General features: G+C 31.9%; 1 pseudogene; it reads left to right on the plus strand.

Moving 5' to 3' along the window:
* The first annotated feature begins 558 nt into the window (after positions 1–558).
* LOC142633782 (putative leucine-rich repeat receptor-like protein kinase At2g19210) lies at positions 559–14,984 on the plus strand (annotated as a pseudogene).
* Positions 14,985–22,680: the final 7,696 nt, after the last annotated feature.

Here is a 22,680-nt window from a genome sequence, read left to right on the forward strand (position 1 = left end):
AAAATAAATAAATTATAAAAATTAAATAGTAAATTATGTCCTACATCAACAAAGTAGTGTACAATGATATAAAATATATCATTTTTTACATCTTCAAATGTAAATAAGGTAAGGAGATGCTTTGGCTCGTGCAACCCCAACATGACGTGGACATGTGACCAGCGTTGGACACACAACCGTATCGCATTTATATCCATGTAACTGGATCCAAACCGTGTACTAAAAGTTTGCTTCATAGGTCAAGGGTGTCGGTACAGAAAGTCTTTTTTTGTTTTTTTGTTTTTGGTTGCTTATCTGTACAAAAAGTCTTTCTTTTGTTTGTTTTCTATTTTTCCATCATGGATTCCTGTGCTAAGAGAGAGTAATCTACATCTAAATAAAAATAAAAATAAATAAATAATACTCTCTCTCTCTCTCTCTCTCTCTCTCTCGCCAGAATAAATAGAAGTAGGCAATTGAAATTGGTGAGATTCATGAGAAGTCGTTTTTCATTGTCGCTAATAACATAGGTCTTAAAATATATACTACTCATCATCTTCAGTCTGAATTGAGCATAATATGCCAAAAAAGAATAGCATGAATGATGAACTAGGATCAATTTGGGTTCCGAAACCGAAAGCTTGGGTTGTTGTTGTTTTGGTGATTGGTATCCTTTGCCATTGGAAGCTAGCTGAAGGAAATATTGAACATTCAGGAAGAAAACTTGATGATTATGTTCCAGGTATGCAATTAATGTTGAAGCTCTACTATTTTTTTTTTTTTACCTCCCTAAACTTTCGTTAGGAACTAGCTTTTAGGACATAGTTGCTTGGAATATAACAAACTTGTTGCCACAGCGATTGCGAAGGCAAAAACTTTTTTTTTTTTTTTTTGGTTATAATAATTATTATTATTTTATGAAAAAAAGCTTTAAATTATGGTCACATTGATTTGCAACTTTTTTTTTTTAGTTCCTTTTCATTCTCCAGCAATCGATACAAAGATCACATATATATTAGAAAAAAAATATGGTCCCCTTACTCCTTTGTAAGTTTGTGCAAAAAAAAAAAATTTATTGAATGATGTTAAAATTACTACAAATTTTATTATAAAAAGCTTACAAATTGATGTGATTAAAATGTACTTAGTTTCATATAGATAATATAATAAATGAATATTTGAATTACTTTTCTATAATTGGTAGCGCATTTTTTTGTGAAACTTAAATAGAAAAATTTGAAGTAATATATAACTATAAATATATATATATATAGTACACTTAATAATCACTCCAATTTATAATTTTTCACAACCATATGTCACCAACATTTTTTTTTTTTGCTTAACTAGTTAATTGGCCTCTCTTAGTGTAGCTACAACATTTAGTGTTCAAATCCCTTTACTCATTTGTAAGTTTGTGTAAGTTTTGAAAAAAAAAATTACAGAGGCCATATGGAAATTTGAAACTTGAACAACCAAATAATATCACTCACAAATTCATGTTTGGTTTTAAAAAGAAAGGCTATTAACGGTTTAAAACAGGATTTCATGTAAATTAGCACAAAATTCTTAGTAGTTTTAAAACTGCATGTAATTATTTTTAAGATTAAGAAAAAGGTAAAAGGGTAGGTATTTAATATGGCCCACTCTTTTTTATTTTTAATTATGTTGAATTTTGAACTGAATTCTACTTGACTTTATCATATTGATTGGAATCTATAAATATATATATATATATATATATATATATATTTTTTTTTTTATCTCTTTCTTATTTGGCATAAAATTTGTAGGGTTTATAAGCATTGATTGTGGGGCAACTAGTGATTACTTGGATGAAAGCACTGGCATAGTTTACAAGTCAGATAAAGGTTTTATAGATACTGGGACAAATAACGAAATATCCCCAGAGTATTACTATTCAAATCCTGATTACGGGCGGCTAACGAGAAATCTGAGAAGCTTTCCGCAAGGAAAAAAGAATTGTTACACCCTGAAACCTGAACAAGGCAAAAACAATAATTATCTCATTAGGGCTTTTTTTCATTATGGAAATTATGACAACATGAATAAAATTCCAAAGTTCGACGTACATGTTGGGGTTAATTATTGGACCACAGTGGAACCAAGTGCTGTAAATAGAGCAACTTTTCCCGACATGATTCATGTTCCCACGTCTGACATCATATTTGTCTGTTTGATAAACACCGGGTCTGGAATTCCTTTCATTTCGGCCTTGGAGTTACGTCCTTTGGACAAGTCCCTTTATCCATTTGACTTTGGAGCGTTACGCCATGGCTGGCGATACAACACGGGCACCACGGTTGATGAGGAGCTTGTCAGGTAGAATAAGCTATAGCTTCTTTCTTTGTTTTTATTTTTATTTTTGTTCATAATAGGCACGGACCATAGAAATTATTTAAAAAAATTTATATATGAGATTTTTGTTCCAAATTCAAAACAAAAACTGTTATTAATAAAACAAAAAAATCTCCTATTAAAAAAAAATTTCTTTGAAGACACCTATACCCACACCAATTCACATGTCTTGCATATGTGTCAACTCATAATTCATGCATAAGTTGACACATCATGCTAGTGCTTAGCTTCGGTTGAAAAAGATAACAAAAACTATGGTTGAAAATGGAAGTTCATTATTATGAGCAAATTATAATGTAGTTCAACATTTGGATTCCATAAATTGTTAAATCTTTTTTAATTTTCCTAATTAAAAAATTAAATATTCTAGAGTACTCACATCAGTGATTGTATAATAGAAAAAAATACCACATTTTAGCCAATCAAACTCAAAATTCACCAACATCAAGCTCTACAAAATTTTGTAAAAATACATGGCTGCTGCAATAATGACCATGTAAATTTATATTGGAACTATTGATTTTGCTCTTAGTTTTTTGTTCTTTCTTTACGAATTCTGAGAATGAAGAAAAAGACCAGATAATGTTTATTGTGTGTAAAAAAAAAAAAGAAACAATTAAAAAATCAAGAAAATATGATATTTTATTGAAATATAATGTAGAATAGATAATATAATGTGAGTGTGTAAAATAGAAAAGTTAAATTCACATACTAAAATAAATAGAAAATTTTGCACAAGCTAATGCAGCAATATACTTATGAATGAACTTTTTTTTTTTTTTTTGGAATGTCTTTATGTACTTAATTATGAAGTAATTGTACATTTGTACTTATGCGCAATTTTTATTATAAGGGTCCAGTTAATATGCTTAAGGGCATTTATTAACTATTCATAATAAGAAGCTTTTTATGAAAAATTGAAAAAGTTGTCAGATCAGTTAATTACTTTTTTTTTTTTTTCATAAAAAATTTTATAAAATAGTTTACTAACATATGTTAGTAAAACCCCCTATTATAATTGCAGTTTTTAATATTCTTTCCAATCCTAGGTACAAGAGCGATGCTTATGATCGACTTTGGTATTCTGGTAGTACGTTATCCAATTGGGTTCCGATCAATAACTCCTCAGCAATTGACATACAAGGCAGCAACGATAGCTATAAACCACCATCTGAAGTGTTGAGAACTGCTTTCCAGCCACCTAGTGGTTACCATGCCTTACTTTATGATTGGAACAACTCTGGAGACAACTTTAAATGCTATGTTTGCTTTCACTTTGCTGAAATTGCAGAACTTACGCAAGGAAAGAAAAGAGAATTCATTATTTCTGTGAATGGGGGAACCTATACCTCAAAGCCAATAACACTTGATCGTTTCAAGCCACTGTCCATATGTCTCAATCAAATATTCCAAGGCCATTTTAGTTTTTCTATTAATGCAACAACAGGGTCCGACCTTCCCCCCATCCTCAACGCCTTTGAGATTTACGGTGTAATCTCTCCCTTCTATCTATTTAATGCAACCGACTCAAGAGATGGTATGTACCTTTTTTTTCTTTTTTTATAAATAATTTGATAGTCGGAAAAAAGCCAATTTGAAATTTGGATTTTGTTTTTTTTTTGGGGGTTAGAAACACCAGGAAATCTTGCTCTTATAAATAAATGATAGTGTGTTTTTATTTTTTATTACTTTTAAAAAAATTCTAATGGGCCATGGAGTAAAGTTTTGTATGAAAGCCTATTTTTAGTATGAAAGTAAGTGATGTGCAAATTGGTTATTTAAAGACTTGGTTCCATTACCTCAAGTGCACTAGACCCATTGTGATGGCAACACATAGTTGAAAGTGAACACTTCTTGTTATTTTAATGGATCCAATAAACTAAAGCATTAGACTTAATCTTTACCCTATTTAAAAAGCCAGTGGTCCCCTTCCAAGCAAACTATATATAGTTGTGCCGCACCGAGTTTCAGAAGAAAAGATGCTTTTGAGTTTCGACAATTTTGGATTTTTCTTTTTTATTCCTTTATTGATATCATATTGTTTAACAAGTATTCTAAATTTCCAATCCCTCCTTTCACTTTATTTTGAATGATTATAATCTTAAGTAATATTTTCTGTAAACAACAGTGGCTGCTATCATGGAAATCAAACAAACTTCAAAGATCTCTAGGGAAGACTGGCAAGGAGACCCATGTTCCCCAAATAAATATTCATGGATTGGTTTGACTTGCAGTTCAGATTATACTCCCAGGATCATTTCACTGTGAGTGCATTTTCAACCCATGTGAATGAATGGAAATTCAATTGATATATTTATTTTCTATATTTCATAACAAATATATTTATTTTATAAAGAAAAAATATCGAGTAGGAATCCATTAGAATAGCCGGACCATTACAAAAAAAAACTGCTAGTAGTTTTAAAGATGCGCCATTGAAGAAAACAAGATGGAGTTGATCACATTTCAAATGATTTGTAAATTATGAAGGATTGGTTTCTATCTAAATATCTAATGGAATTGGATGAAGATGAGCCCAAATGTTTACGCATGCTAACCAATTGAAAATTGCAGCATTAAAGTATGCAATCATTGAACAATTTAAAAATTCAGATTCTAAAGCATCACTCAAACTCAGTTCTCATAACCCAATTCTTGTAATTTAAAACTCGTCTATATCTCATTTTCTATTCTCTATTTTTTATCTTAACACATTCCCAATTTGTTTAGCTAAAAAATTTGGCTTCAGTTTTCAACTTAAAAACTCAACTTTAACTCAAAATGATGGAGCCCACTCATCTACTTGGGTCAGAACAGTCTTCCCTTACCCACGAACATTCTCTCTCCAATTGAGAGTTGAGACAACCCTATGTGAACTAAAGAGGCCAAACCGAGAGGCCAGAAGCCAACTTTAAGCTTCCACGCCTCCTACCATCACCGGCAACCCACAAATCCACCAATCAAAACCCTCAAAAACCCTAACCTAACACTGTTGTTTTCCATCCACCACCTCACAAATCACAAAAAATCAAACCCATCCACCATAGCAGATTCACTCACACCACCAAAACCTTCAACACACAACAAATTACCCCATAAAACCTACAACCTCTAAATAAAGAAAGAAAGTTCTAAATAAAGAAGTAAATAAATAAATAAAACCCACAAACGCAGATCACAACCCAAATCGGTGTGCTAAAAAAGAAAGAAAAAGCTGAGAAAAAGATGAGAGCAAAGAAATCTGGGTGAAGGAGAAAGAAAGAAAGAAAAGAGAAAAGAAGAAAAGAAAAAATAAATAAAAGAGAAGAATAAGCGTACAAACTAAAAAAAAAAAAAAAAAAAAAAAAAAAAAAAAAAAAAGAAAGAGTGTAGGCACCTGATTTTTGAGGTGGACTTGACAATGTGTGGGTCCTATATGTTTTCCAAAATTTACAAAAATGTCACATAACTCAGTTTTTTGAGGAATGAGGCATGAAATTGAAGACTCGTTTAATATACATGTTTAAATAATAATTTTTAGTTTTATTTAAAATATATATGAGTAAAAAAGTGTATAAAAATACGTATAATATTATTTAAAAATTTAAAACATATGTTTAAGAATTTGTACTAACAGCCTATGAATTATGGGAACAAAATCAAACAAGCTGAATTATAGTGGGTCTCAAGAATTTTAAGAATTGAGCGATGAAAATTGAGAATTTTGAGTGATGATTTTGCCTAAACCAAACACCCCCTAACATAACGGTTAACTTCATATAATGTTTTTTTATTCAAATCCCTGCTATCTATATTTGTTAACGTGGTGGTTGTTAATTGCCAAATAAGCGTTCAATATTTACAACTAGTCCAATTAAAACATGTTGCATCATTTAAAAATACAAGTCATTGAATAAAAAATATCAATAAACATTTACTGGTTAATAAAACAATTAAAAATAATAATATTAGATCTCTCTTGCATGGATCTTCAAATTGGAGAGGCTAGAGCCCAAGGCGGCTCAATGATAAAGCAAGAGATGCAGTCGCCTAAGGCCCTAAGTAAAAAAAAAAGCTCCCAAATTTTAACCAATAGGGTTATTTATAATCAATAAATAAAATAATATTGGTTTACCAGATGAAAAACTAATGAAAAATATAGGAAAATGCAACGTTCATAATATTTTTTACAACACTTTTACAACTAATACTAAGTAACAGGTTGTTACAACCTGTTATTGATAACAAAAAAATAATTATAGTGATATTTTCAAATAGAAAACAAAAAAACAACTTAAAACCTAGGATTTTTTGTAAAAAATATTGTGAAAGTTGAGCTTCTAAAAAAAAAATAATAATAATAAGAGTTTAGTTAGCACCACTCTTTTACTTATCACTATCAATTTGCCACATCAACAAGTATGAAAGATTTTATCAATATTTTTTCTGCCTATAAAATTTCTATAAAAAAAAAAATTGTGCATAATTCATGTTAATTAATAATAATTTTGTATCTAAAACAAGATAATTAATTTTTACCTTAAGCTCCCAAATGCATCAAGCTGCCCTGCTAGAGCCAAAATTGATCTTCAAATCAATTGCAACCCATCTTGATTTTTTGAACTCGGCCTCACTTTTTTTATTTGGGTTCAGGATCTTGTCGTTCAAGATCTAAGATTTGTGTATTGGGTTATCTTTCTCTCTCACTTCCCTTTAGACCTCAAATCATTGATCTTTTCAACCCTAGCCAGTGGCCATCTCCAACCACCAGTTTTTCATCCTCAGTGATCGTTTGTGATCGCTGGTTGTTTCAAGCCTAGCGACCATCTTTGATTACTAATGTTTTAAGGCCCGTGTACTTGTTTGTTGTTTGGTATGAGTTTTGTTGATTTTTCTTAAGGCCTCGTTAAGTTGCAGACAAATATATTGGAAAACAGAAAAAATAAATCTAAGACCAATACCGAAGACTCTTGATTGGGGCAACGTTTTATGTTGGGACGGCTGCTTATGGCTACTTTGGTATTAAATATGGGGTTGATATGGGGTAGTGATCAATGGTGTGTTTTGCGGTGGTTGTGACTTTAATTTTGAGATAAAACCAACTGAGGTGCTGTGGCTATAGGGTACTGTGGCTGTGACTGAGAGGGGGTTCCAGTTGAGCCTTTCAATGTTGATCATGGTGTTTGAATATGCATGAGGTGACTGAATAAAGGCAACCGGAGAAGAAGAAAAAAACATAAGAAAAAAAAAACTATTTTTTACTGAGGAACCACAATTTAACTTTTTACAAGCACTCTAAGAACAGGCTATATGGCGTGATGTTGAATGCCAAAAAATATTTGATTGTGTTTTCTTTATCACCAATTAATTTTGAGGTAGAATGATATGACTCGCAATTTAACACTAATAAATAATTAAAAGACATAAAAGAGATATTATTTTCATAATGTAACAAAACTACGTGTTCTATAACCTTAACATTAGTCATTCTGAGTTGAGATGGCACATAACTGCCACCTTAACAATAGTCATTAACAAGAGGATTAAAATATTAACATTAGGGGGCAAAATCATAATGATCTCAAACCTATAAGGTGTAATTACAAATTAACAATTTAGTTTTTTTTATAAATTACAATGCTTGGATTTGAAATTCCTGTAAGCTATTGAGCTATATGAATGTGATAGAACTTTTAAGGCAGGAAACTCAATCTATTTGAAGTTGTCTTTGCAAAAATTTAACTGAGAACAAGCTTTCTAAAATTTCACTGCAACTCTTTTCATTCTGCTGTAATGCTCAAAAACACTCATTATTCATTTGTTTTGTGTGTCTGTGTTTGTTTGATTTTGCAACAATGGCATCAACTCTTTCTTCTTTGATAAATTACAAGCAGGAACTTGAGCTCATGCCAATTGACAGGGGAGATACCGATTTCACTCTCCAACCTCACAGCACTGCTTTACTTGTAAGTAAAAAAGGGAATGGGATATTATTTTCGCACTTGAGTTTGATGTGAGTGCACCAAAATTTAACTTTTCTTGTACTCTATTTATCACAACTTACTATGTATTTATTTGACTTTTTCTATAAACCACTCATATTTAAAACGGAAAAAAATTCAATTATATAACATATCATGATTGGTGGAATATAAAGTGGAATACAAAAAGTGAGACATAGGTTTTGTATTCCAATGTTTCCAGTTCAAGTGATATCTTAACATGTATATGTGAGGTTATAATATTCAATATGAGGATGTCATCACTCGCCAAGGACAAAACCATATAGTTTAACTTCACATCCATGGATAGCTTTACACTTTACCCGGAGTTATTGTTAAATGTTCACATTTATTTTTTTTCTTTGGTCAATTTCAGGGATCTATCATACAATCAATTGACTGGGAACATACCACAATTTTTAGCACAACTGCCAAATTTGAAGACCCTGTAAGTAATTGAACTTAAAGCCTTTTATATATATATATATATATATATATATATAGACTATTCTATTTTCCATCAACGAGACACCTTAAAAATATCATGGAACCCATCGGCAATATTTTCCAAATATCATGTCTTTAGAAGAAAAAAAATATTTAGGAAAGTAGCACACGAACGAAGTTAATTAGTTAAGTAGATTGTTTTTAGAAGTCGAGTTTGTCAAACTCAAGTTCCAATCAGTATTAGTGCGTACTATTTGGAACTTGAGTTTGTCAAACTTGAGTTCTAGCCTAAACTCGAATTTGACAAACTCGAGTTCCAAAAGTAATCTACTTAACCAATTAACTTCAGCCATATGCTATTTACCAAAAAAATTTCTAAAATGGTACTATTCAACAAATTTTACTGGAATCCATCACTTGGGTACTACCTACAAGTAAGAAATGACATTTTATTTTACACTATATTTGCGAGCAGTAATTTAAGTGGAAACAAGTTTGATGGTTCAGTTCCAGAGGCTCTTATACAAAAATCTAGGGATGGATCATTGATCTTGAGGTTAGTTTTTCATGCTATTTATTTCATTTTTCTTTAACTTTTTAGTTGTTCTAATTTCAAGTTCCCCCCTCCCCTCTAGCTATTGCTTTCTAAACATGCAAAACCTATATAGAGGTTTTATGTTCATTTGTATCGTAAATTTGATTTCATTTGTGTGTGTGTATATATATATTTATGTTAATCTCATTTATCTTTTAAAAAATGAATTTTCATGGCATGTTTCGAATATGCAAGTCTTGGCGAAGTGTCAGATCTTTGTCTCTCAGCTCCATGTACGAAGAAGGAGAAGAAACAAAAAAAAGAGCTTATTGTTGTGGCACTTGTTGCAACATCCGCGATAATTTTGGTTCTCATGTTCATTTTTTGTGCCCTAGCTATCTATAAAAGGAAAAGACAAGGTATGTCTTCCTTTTTTTTATAATTGTTATTACAAATTTACGGTACACAGCACACAAAAGTTAAAAGTTGCAATAGTAAATTAAAAATGGTAAATTATTATATATAAAAAATTAGTTGTAATAACTTATAATTTTGTGTTTCAATAGAAGCTTTAATATATACCATTCTACATTAGGCAAATTTGTTGCAATAAATATTGCAATAACTTAAAATGAAGAAGTAGTTGTAATAACTTGATATCAATTGTTTTTGTATTTACTTGTAACGAAAATTTCAAAATGATAGTTTATTGCAACGAAGTTATCATTATAGCTAGTAACTTGATATAAATGATTTTACAATCTATTACGATAACAAATATGAAATAATTATCTCTTACATAAATTGATTATTACATGACATATATATTATAGCATTAAATTCGTCATTAGAATATTTAGAGTTTATTGAAATGGAATTTTCTATTGCACGAACCTATTATCTCAGATCTTATTGAAACACTTTCTATCAACTATTGCAATGACTTTGATGTTAATGCAATGAATTTTTTTTTTCCATTGTAATAAACATATTTTCTAGTAGTGGAAGCTTTGTTGAGGATAGAGAAAGTTTGCATAGATTCTCAAAGAGATTTGGTTTAGGTCATATTGGTCACTCAATAGTTCTTCCAGCAATAATTCTCCATTTAAATTTGTAGTAGAAATCTATGGTGATAGTGTTGCTTGTGGTGGTTAAACTATGATATTTGTGGGAGGCAAAAGAGAAATTTGTGGGTATTAGTATTTCTTTATGTAGGTTTAAGTAATTCAAGATTAAGGGAACAAAAATTCCTTTCACTTTTATTGCGTGTGTTAAATGTGATCACTTTCTTTTCTGTAGACGTGGCTTTAAAATCCAACTTCAAATTGAAGAATACGCAATATAACTACTCTGAGGTTGTGAGAATAACTAATAACTTTAAGACCATTATTGGAGAAGGAGGTTTTGGAAAAGTATATCTGGGCATCCTTAAAGATGAAACTCAAGTTGCTGTTAAGTTGCTTTCTCAATCATCAAAGCAAGGCTATAAGGAATTTCGAGCAGAGGTTAGATCATGACTAAGAGTGCTGTATTCTCTTTCATTATTTGAAAATAACAAAATTTTCAAAATTGTATTGGAAATATGATAGTATAAAACATGAAACTATTTGAAAATTTTAACAAATGTCCTAAGAGTGCTGGATTCTCTTTCATTATTTGAAAATAACAAAATTTTCAAAATTGTATTGGAAATATGATAATATAAAAATGAGATTATTTGAAAATTTTAACAAATGTTCTAAGAATATTGATTTAAAAAATAATTTTAAAAAAATTTTATGTGAAAAGAAAAAAGCATCTAATTTTTTAACAACTTTTTGAATGTAGGCACAACTTTTAATGATAGTTCATCATAGAAACTTGGTCTCTCTCGTTGGGTATTGTGATGAGGGTGAAAACAAAGCGCTCATTTATGAGTACATGGCTAATGGCAACCTACAAAAACATTTGTCAGGTACAAATAATACTACTGTATTCAAGGTGATTCATTTATTACTCAACATGTGTGAACTTATCAAAATAAAAGCAAATTAGTCTAGGGCAAGGTTGTTTCATAAATGCAGTTTGTAATTGGTAGTGTCCACCAAGAATGTATATCTAGCTTTCCACGCTCCATATTTCCTACTCAACATGAAATATTACTTCTACCTATGAAAATGTATTTAAGTAGTTTTTGGTGGTCAAGTGCATGTGTTATGTTCGATGACAATGCTCACTCGTTTCTTTCATAATGGAAAACCTAAGTTATAATGACTGTCGTAGGCAAATTATATGCTAATTATATGGATTGTCTTAGTGATGCACCAAATGTCAAATGCTATTTCAAAATTTTTGGGGGCTTATTGGAATTTCCCCTAATTATGATACAATTTTATTGTCTCCCTTTAACTATCAGAAGTAATAAGCACTTTGTTCCTTGCAATTAGGATTTTCACCAAATTCAATACAAAGGTCAAATTTTCTATTAAAAAAAAAAGGGTTTGACATATTTTTTAATTTTCCATTAAATTTGACAAAAATTCCAAAAATGGGGGAAATTTTGCATTGAGTTTGACAAAAATCCCAACAAAAAAGGAGGCAAAATGCTTATTACCAACTGTTAAATAAGAAAATTATTCAGTTTTAAAGTTTATGAGCCATTATAACTACACTATCGTCGTTAAGGGAGAATTGCAATTTCCCCTTTTTTTTGTGGGGAAGGAGTTTGAAAAGATTTTTTCATGATACCCTAATTTTAGACGTAAGTTTGAATGCATAACGTTTTTTACAAATTTTTTTAAAAAAAAACTACTAATATTGATGCATATTAAAAGTGATGTCAATAGTTGTCCTAGGTAAAATTAATATTACTCCAATCACAACAAGTCATATTAACAACTGTGGAAAAATAAAATTATAAGAAAATGTTATGTTCTTAACATTACTAAAAGTGAAAGATTGCAAAGGAATACATTGGGAAAACTAAGTCTCAACTAAATATTTCTTCTCTATTCCAAAATATATATATATTTGTGTTTGTTGATCATTTCAGAATTATTATTTATATTCTAGTGTGATTGCAAAACCAAATTGTCTTCCTTAACAACTGGAACTAAAGAGAAGTTGATACATTTTGGTTGCAGTGACTAATACAAATGTCTTAAATTGGAATCAGAGACTTCAAATTGCAGTGGATGCAGCACATGGTTAGATATAGATCAATCACATTATTATTTCTCTATAACATATATTTCTTTGTTTGCATACTAATTGCTTATTGGTGAAGTTGCAGGGTTGGAGTATCTACATAATGGTTGCAAGCCACCTATAATCCATAGAGATTTGAAAACCCCCAACATCTTATTAACTGAAAACATGCAAGCAAAGATAGCTGATTTTGGGTTGTCTAGGGCTTTTGCAACTGAAAATGACTCTCATGTGTGCACTGGTCTGGCTGGTACACTAGGGTATCTCGATCCTGAGTAAGTGTAAAGACTTTATGCATTTTATATACTTTTTAGCCATAGTTAGAACATATTTAGGCAAGCCCCATTAGTGTTTGGGTGGTCTCACACCATAATGCAATGTGGGGGTTTTAGTGTTGCGGGGATAGAGAGCAAGACCACACCTACAAGATCATTTTTTTTATTCATTAAAAAAATTAGAATATATTTAGCTTCAAGTGGTGTGTACGTCATTGCTAATAGATTTAGCAACACAATAAACCTTATTATGTTGAAATGTTCAACTACTTATATCTTTTATCCTTGATTACAAACTGGCAAAAAACAGGGCTAACTATACTAGTTTGGAGGAAGTTTAACGTTGTTAACATTTTAGGGGTTGTTAGTTCACTTAATTTAGTCATGACCAGATCACTTGTCACTTTCTTATGGTACCACCTACCCAATTTGGAGGAATTCCTCCAAACTAGTTTGCATCCACACGATCATTTTTTTTTAAATATCTCTACTAGTGTTATTTAAGCTTCTACTTCTGTTTATTAATTCCCTCTCTTGAATCAAATCATTACTTACTGGTTCATTAATCGCTCTCCCATACCCATGAACAAACCAACTCAAACGATTCTCACTCTCATCTTTAATCAATAAGAGTCACCGCTAACTTTAAAAATATTTATCATTTTGTATTATATTTCTTCTTGGATTTCACTTATTTACCTTAGCAATCTCATTTCAACCATACTCAATTTGTAAACATGTTAATTTTTAAGGATCGAACATTCAATACCATAGAATAGCTGGTTCTATAACAATTATAATTTTTTAGTTAACTTAATAGGTATTCTACAAACACAATACTTCTTATGTACTTTTCCACTTTCTCTACCTTACTCTTATCTTATGATTCATATATTCTTAGAACTCTCGATCCTTATGAATTCTTGATTGAATATATCAAGAGTATTCATTCTTTGGTACCTCTTGATTATAACATTTTACAGCATCTTCATGTCGTTTCTACTTTTGCAAAACTTACACTCCATGTACTATGTTTTATTCCTTCTTAATCTAAAACTTTTAGACTCTCAATCACGCCTCCAAATTTATAACTTAGCATTGATTACACATCTAGTTTCATCTACTGAAACTATATCACTTGTTTTTCCTATTTCCAAACTCCTCAATGCATCATTTTCCTTGATCACCTAATTCTTAAACAAACCTAAAGTTTTATCCTCAACTGATTTACTCAATTCATTTTCTTCTATGGCTTCAATTAATAAAATGTGTCAAAATAACTTTTTGATCTCCTCTTCATTCATTAACACTAGTTGATCTTTATCGTTAATACACTTAGAAAAATCCAAGTCTCTTGTTTTCCTTTCTACTAGTCTTTGCAAGTTTAAGGATGCTCTTTTATCCATCTTTTGTCACCAACTACTATATAATTCACTGTAAGCCTTAAATAAAGCTACTTGGGCCAATTTATATATATATATATATATATATATATATATATATATATATATATATATATATATATATATATATTATTTGAAGTTCCTCATTCCACCACCAAGTTTCCTTAGTCTGTAGCCAAAATCATTAAGATTCTCTAAGTACTCCCTTAACCACTATTTTAATTCAATTAGTTATTTGATTTCGCTGCTTATCAACATCTTTGCATAGGAACCATTTGCTGTATTTGATTGTTCTATCTTTAACCACAACAAAAATCACTTTTATTTTATATACAGATCTCAAGCATCTGGAAAATTAAACAAGAAAAGTGATGTTTATAGTTTTGGTATTGTTCTATTTGAGCTAATCACCGGTCGTCCAGCAATAATGAGAAAACATGAAAAAAACATTCACATACTTGATTGGGTTTATCCTGTGATTGAAAGTGGGGATATTGGAAGTATAGTTGATCCAAGGTTACAAAGAGAATTCCACACCAATTCTGCCTGGAAAGCTGTGGAGATAGCCATGTCATGCGTACCATCAGTTGCAATCCAAAGGTCAGACATGAGTCAAGTATTGGTAGAACTAAAGGAATGTTTGGCTCTGGAGATGGCTCATGTAAGAAGCCAAACAATGGAAATTGAGAACAATGAGACAACTTCAAGCATTCCACTCACAATGTCCTCCATGGAGCTTCAATCAGATATAGCTGCCTTGGTTAGGTAGTTATACTAAACAAAAACTTTGTGGTAAGGAGTTCCGCCTATGCAAATATGACAAATTATATGATAATACATTTGTATTTAAGAACTTCTTAATTATATACTTATTTTTTTTCTCACTTTTTTCAGTTAAGTTCAAGTGATGTATAATGATGTGCTTCTATAGCTTTTGATGGGCATATAAGATACAATTGATGCATAATTTTTATGGTGAAATAAATTTATTATTATTATTTTTATATGCAAAAGAAAAATTTTTTTCTTAATTATTCAGAACACATTGCCGTTGATAAGTTGGTACCATAAACCATGGAATATGTATGCAAAATGTATTATAGTGACTAATCCACTAGCCCTATATAAGTATATATATGTGCCGCCAAGAATTTTGTAACTTAACTAGCTAACATTTTCTAATATTTTCAACATAGACATACATAATTCAAAGCCAAATAAAGCAATTGGTGTCATTTTGCTGTGAAGACATCATTTTTATTGCAAATGCATTTTGCCCATTTTATGTCCATTGGCTTTATAAGTTTATTAGGAAATATTGTAAGATTATTAATTTGAGAATATTGAGGACACTATCCATATCTCTCAGAGTGGTACTCCTTTCTTACATGAATTATGAGTCTCATTTTATATATATATATATATATATATATATATATATATATATATATATATATGTTATAAATATAATCATAATAAATAAATGCACGCATCTACATATACCTTTTTTTTTGTTAAATTTTATAATTTGATAGTTACAATAAAGGGAAGAGGGATTTGAACCCAAGATGTCTTATAAGTTTATTAGGAAATATTGTAAGATTATTAATTTGAGAATATTGAGGACACTATCCATATCTCTCAGAGTGGTACTCCTTTCTTAAATGAATTATGAGTCTCATTTTATATATATATATATATATATATATATATATATATGTGTTATAAATATAATCATAATAAATAAATGCACGCATCTACATATACCTTTTTTTTTGTTAAATTTTATAATTTGATAGTTACAATAAAGGGAGGAGGGATTTGAATCCAAGATATCTTAGAAATATTAGAAGATGCCAACTAGTTACTAGTTAAGTTACAAGGCTCTTGCCACCTACACATACTTTGTGTATACACATAATGCACTTTCAACTAAAACTGTAAAAGAACCCATAAAAAGATAGTATATCAATTATATTGTGTTTATTTGTTGGGATATTTTTATATATGAATAAGTCAATTTTGCTTATAATTCTCATGTTATTATTATTATTTTGTTAATATTGATACAATAAAATTTTAATTTGTAATGTCCATTCTATGATGATTGCTCTTATCATTAGGCTAAAACACTAATCAGTTTTTGGGTATAGATAGGGTCTAAATCTTAGATCTCTTATTCGATGATAATAGACTTTACTTGTTGAACTAACTAGAATCCACCATGTAATAATTTTTAGTAATTAAATAATTGTCAATTATAACTTATGTTGGCTTTTGTTAAACCCATAAATGACAATTAAAAACCATATAATAACCATTTGTGCATCTAAAATCCAAGATTTTAACTTGAAAATAATACCAAATTATGAATATTATATTATTTTCAATTTTTATTACAATACACTTATTTTTATGAAAAATAATAAATTATCACGTAAAGAATTTTGTTCTTACCACTTTGAAATGTAATAATTTTTTTTTAAAACTCTATTTTAAAATTTTTACCTCCCCCCTTTTTTTCTATCTTTATTTATTATTAATTTTTTAAAAAAACAGTGGAATAATTCATTCATTCATATGTAAACAATTTTGGTACAAAGCCTCCAAAGCAGGTGGCAGTGAGTCTTCTAACCAATACAATCCATCACTAATGTTCCTAGCATAACGAGCTAAAGAATGTGCTACCATATTCCCCCCCCCCCCCTTCTTTTAATGTAGCTGATTGACGCTAATTGCAGCCCACGGAGATAGCATTGGATGTGCTCAAAGATGTGTCCCAGAAAGGAATGATTACCTAATGTACTAGAGATTGCCTTCATCACATTAACATTGTCACCTTCAATGACTAACTCTGAAAAACCAGCATCAATGGAGAACTCTATTGCTTTTCTACATGCCAAAGCCTCTGCTTATTCACTGCTGTTAACATAGGGCCCATTGACAGACATTGCAGCCATCACTTCTCCTTCTGTATTGTGGATTATTGCACCAAAGCCTGAGTAATTCAGCTCTATAAAAATAGTTACATCGAAATTAAGCTTATATATCGATGGAGGCGGAGGTTGCCAAATATTCCTGTCTGCGCCATGCTTGGAGTTATCAACTGCTCTTGTGCTTTTCTGTATTCCTCCAAATAATCCAATGCTCTTTTGTTCAGCCACCCCGAATCCTTTATCTACCCCCCATGCACAATTGTGTTCCTCTAGTTCCAAATGAGCCATGCTTGAATAAGAAACAATTCAAACTTAGCTATAGATAACCTATCCAATAGAAATTCAAACAAATGGAAAAAATACCAAGATGAACATTAGAGCATTTCTGCAAACTGATGGAGCTTCCTACTCATACATCTTAAGTAACACCGCATTCCCAAATCACATGAATTGCAGATTGTGGCAGTCTTGTGCAGCATTGACATACATTGTCTAAGATGATTCTTCTTTGAATAAGGTTTACACCCAAAAACCTTTATTTCGTTTGGTACTTGCAATTGCCACAATCTTTTCCATACTTGCTGACCGCCTGGACCCTTGAGCATTCAACCCAATCATCTTTTCTCATCACCTTCCTTGCTACATGGTACCTGGACTTGACTGAATACATCTCATTCCTATTATGTAGCCACACAACTGAGTCAGACACATCCCTACGGCTTAGAGGAATTCTATAGATAGCCTCGGCCTCCTCCTTGCTGAACCTTGTTATAATAGAATCACGCTTCCAGCAATGTAAATTAGGGTCTATAAGGTTAGATACTAGCAACTCCTCATCATTCTCATGTATCGGGTAGAGGATTTTATTTTTTGGGTAATTTGGAATCCATTTATCTATATTCACTCTGATGGACACATCATTCCCTACTCTCCAACAACGGTCACTCTTCAAAATTGGCAAAGCTGAAATAATACTCTTCCATGCATAAGAGCAATTTGGTGAGTCAATTGCATCTAGGAAGTGGCATTGTGGAAAGTACCTAGGTTTGAAACATTGGAACAGAAATGAATATTGGTCATGTGGCATTCTCCAACCTTGCTTTGCTAACATAGCAAGATTGAAAAATCTCAAATCCCTAAATCCCATCCCTCCTTCACTATTTGGCTGAGAAAAATTCCCCAACTTTTCCAATGGATTTTCCTCTCATTCCCAATTTGGCCCCTCCAAAATTATGCACACAGTGCATTTAATTCCTTGCATAACTTCAATGGCAATTGAAACACCCCTATAGTATGTTGGAATGGATTGGGCTACTGCCTTTATAAACAATTCCTTCCTAACCCTTGATAACATCATGCCTTTCCATCCTTGTAATTTTTTCCAAACCCGATCCTTTAGAACAGAAAAGGTTTGGTATTTTTCCCATCACACCAAAGTAGGTAGACCCAAATAAGCTTCAAATCTCTTCACCTGTTACACACCTAAAGCTACCATAATCTCTTCTTTTTGTCTGTCTAGGGTATTACTACTAAAATACACCAATGATTTCTCCTTGTTGATGCATTGACCAAACGCACAAGCAGAGATTTGCAACATATCATTAATCATAGCAACTTCACCTTATGTGGCTCGGCGAAAAAGCAAGGAGTCATTAGCAAACATCAAATTAGAAAATTTTGGCGCCCTTCTGCATACAGATACACCATTAATGCACCTCTCAATTTCTACCTTTGCTAGCAGTGAAGTCAACCCTTCTGCACACAAGAGGAACAGATATGGCGAGAAAGGACCGCCTTGGCAAATCCCTCAAGATGGACTGATGTTCCTATGAGGTTTGCCATTAATGAGAATAGAGAAGGAAGGTATGGTAACACAACCAAACACCTAGCTAATCCATTTTCTGGAAATCGCATCTTAGATATTATGCCTTGTAAGAAAGGCCATTCAACCCAGTCATATGTCTTGTTAATGTCAAGCTTCAATGCAAGCGAGCCTTTTTTTTGCCTTTTTTAATAGAATGCATAGTGTGCAGAGTTTCATAAGCCACCAAAACATTATCAATGATGAGACGTCCTGTGACAAAGGCATTTTGAGTAGGCGAGATAATAGATGGGAGAATTTGTTTCAACCTGTTAGCTAGCACCTTGGAAATAATTTTATAAATAACATTGCACAAGCTAATGGGTTGGAAATCAGACATTTTCTTAGGGTTCTTCACTTTAGGGATTCGCACAGTATTAGTATGATTAATATTAGGAGACATGATGCCAGAATTCAAATAATCCAACACAACAACAACTATATTATCACCCACTACATGCCAAAAATTTTGATAAAATAGAGCATTCATACCATTAGGTCCAGGAGCCTTCATTGGTTCCATTTGAAACAACGCCGCCTTAATTTCATTTGTAGTAAAATCATTGGACAGTATCTGATGCATGTCTGGGGTAATCTTGTGTGCCATCGCATTGAGACACTCATTAATCTAATCACACATACCCGTATTAAACAAACTATCAAAATAATTAGTTGCCACCTCAGCCGTATCTTCCATTTCTTCCACCTAGTTCCCATCCACATATTTTATCCTTGGATGTGATTTTGCCTTCATTGTTGGGATGCTTTGGTGAATTTTTTTTTTTTTGTATTTTGATTCCCATGTTTCAACCAAGCAACTCTAGACCTCTGGGTACAAAATATCTAGTACTTCAAAAGTAGGTCATCCAAAGTTTTGCTCACACCCAAATATACAACTCTAGATTCCTCAGTGATCTCTGCAACATTCAACTATTCAAGCTGTTTTTGGAGTTGCTTAATCTCTTCATTATTCGAATTAGTTTTTTAGGATCCCCAAGCCTGTAACTTTGCACCACAAGCATCAATTTTCTGTTTGATTAGAGCTAACCCATGCATACCACTCACATTTGCACTCCATGCTTCTTTAACTATTGTCTCACACTCCTCCCATAGCAGCCATGCTTCTTCAAATTTAAATCCACATTTTCCCTGTGATCTATTCTTCCCATAATTCTGAGTTTGAATAGGGAGATGATCCGATGCATAGGGAGAGAGATGAGTCATTGTACTCAGTTGAAACTTCTCTCTCCATGCCTTTGTTGCTACTGCCCTATCTAGTCAAATTTTCGTGTTTGCATCTCCAGGTCTTTTGTTATTCCAAGTGTACGAGTAACCCCTATAACCCAAGTCCTTGAGTTGACAAAGCTCCAAAGCTACACAGAAAGAATCAACCTGACTCATCTGGGATGGCTGCTTGCTTAGTTTTTCTAAAGACTGGAGTAGCGTTGAAATCCCCAATACAAAGCCAGGGGCCATCCATAAATGATCTAAGATGGGACAATAATTCCTAAGACTTGTGCCATTGACAAACCTTTGGCCAACAATAAAAGCATGTTAACCACCATGCAAATGAAATTTTTTTCTAAATAATATTAAATATCAAAAAATTTAGTTAATTATCACATTTCAAAACAAAGTTGAAAACTAGCATCTCGAGTGTTTAAAACTCGAGTTCCAAGATAAAACTCAAGTTTTTGAGGCTCGATTTGTAAGTGATTGGGTCTAAGCTGGAAAAAAATCCACGTGGAACTTGCGTTTTTAAGACTCGAGTTCCACTATTTTACCAAACTCATAAATATCACCAGTAAAGAGATTACCTTGCAAGTACAGGTTGCGCAAGCAGCAAGATCAGAAGGAAGTGAACCAGTGAGAGCGTTGAGATGAAGACTGAGAGTGCGGAGACGAGTGAGGTTTCCGAAAATGCCATTGGGAAGTTGGCCTGAGAGAGCCACACCAAGAATACGAAGCACTGTGACTCGATTTTGCTCACAATGGTGGGTGACTTGTCGTTCTTCTTCAGCGCTGTGGATGGTCCACCAGATCTTCAGAGCTCTAGATAGTTTCAGATCGTCCACTGTTCCTCTGCTTCTCCATATCTCCGTTTTGCTTCTCTAGATTCTTCTTTCGGATTTCTATGGAACTTGAGTTTGAGAAACTCGAGTTCCACGTTGATAAATTACTCTAGTTCAGCACCAGAACTCGAGTGTTTGAAGCTCGAATTTGTCACCGAACTTGAGCTTCAAACTCTCGAGATGCTATTTTTCAGTTTCGTTTGCCCTGCATGCTAACTTATTATATCATTTCCTCTCACTACGCTAGTTGGAAAATTGCCTCCCATTCAAATTCATCATCCTCCTTTACTTTTGCCAGGATATGATTTGATGTAAAATTAACTAAGTCTAGCTTCACATCATTCTTCCAAATCAAAACCAATTCTCTCCCCGAATCGGATGTTTGACAATTATCCTATTTGGAAAAGGTAATTCTCAATAAAGTTTTTCAATATCTTTATTTTTTCAATTATAACTTTTAAACCTTAAAAAACATTGACATTGTTAAAAAGATTTAATTCTATTTTTTTCAATGAAATTTGATATATAAAGAGATATATCAGCAAAAAAAGAAAAATACAGGGAAAGACACACACATATATACTAACTCCACCTTTGTATGAAAGGATGAAATATTAGTTACTCTGGTTTCACCAACTTTGGGGGCCGAAGATTTTGGAGCAATGCTGGTAAGCCTTTTAAGACTGATCCTATTTGGAAGGGGCATGTTGTTTGGACATTGATAAATGAAACCCAATTACGTCAATGTACCAACAATTAGGCCTCCATCCATTGAAAAAGTAAGTTGGGTTCTTTCTTCGATTCAAAATGGCCCAAAGGTTCTATTGTTGCTCTTGAATTCACACATCCATCTCAACAAAGGCTTTGAGACCTTCATTCCAAACTGTGATCAGATAACTAAACTGCCACCATGCAGCACAGGACAATCATGGCCACTCACATTGATTAGAACCCCTCTGGGTGTTGCAGCTTAATCTGGAATACACAACCAAAAAAAAAAAGGGTATTCGTTTTTGCTAAAGAGAATTAAGCTTTTTGTCGATGGGGATTGCAAAGGAAGATGAACTTCAGTCCGGGTTTACCTTGATGTCTTCTTAGTCCAAACATCTATGTTAAGGCATGAAAATAATATTTTATTTTGGTCATTAGCCACTTTAGTATCATTTATCACTTAACTGCAAAAATTAGTTTGACACAATACCAAAAGATTATTAATAAGCCTTCATATTTGACTTTAACTTTAACTTTAATGCGATACCAAAATCATAGTTTACCAAAAATTTTAACTTGCTCTATGTTTGATTTCGCTTTTATATTGTTAATGTTGTCTATTTCCATTAGTAATATGACTATCCATAATATAATTTTCTCTTTACAACAATAAAAATACTGCATTTCACAATATTTTAGAACTATCATGAAATAGTTAAACATAAAGGGCACCTAACGGAGAACATAACCAATATAAAAATAATATTAAATATGAATTGCTAAAATGAAAAAAGAAAATCCCAAATTTTAAAGGCCAAAAATACACTTTACTCTTTTTTTGTTTTTGATATTTTTCCATTTGCACAAACTATGCCACCTTCCTATTTTCAAGAATGTAAAAATTATATTATAAAA

The sequence above is a fragment of the Castanea sativa genome, chromosome 5 (assembly GCF_040712315.1).
Source record: "Castanea sativa cultivar Marrone di Chiusa Pesio chromosome 5, ASM4071231v1".
NCBI classification, from domain to species: domain Eukaryota; kingdom Viridiplantae; phylum Streptophyta; class Magnoliopsida; order Fagales; family Fagaceae; genus Castanea; species Castanea sativa.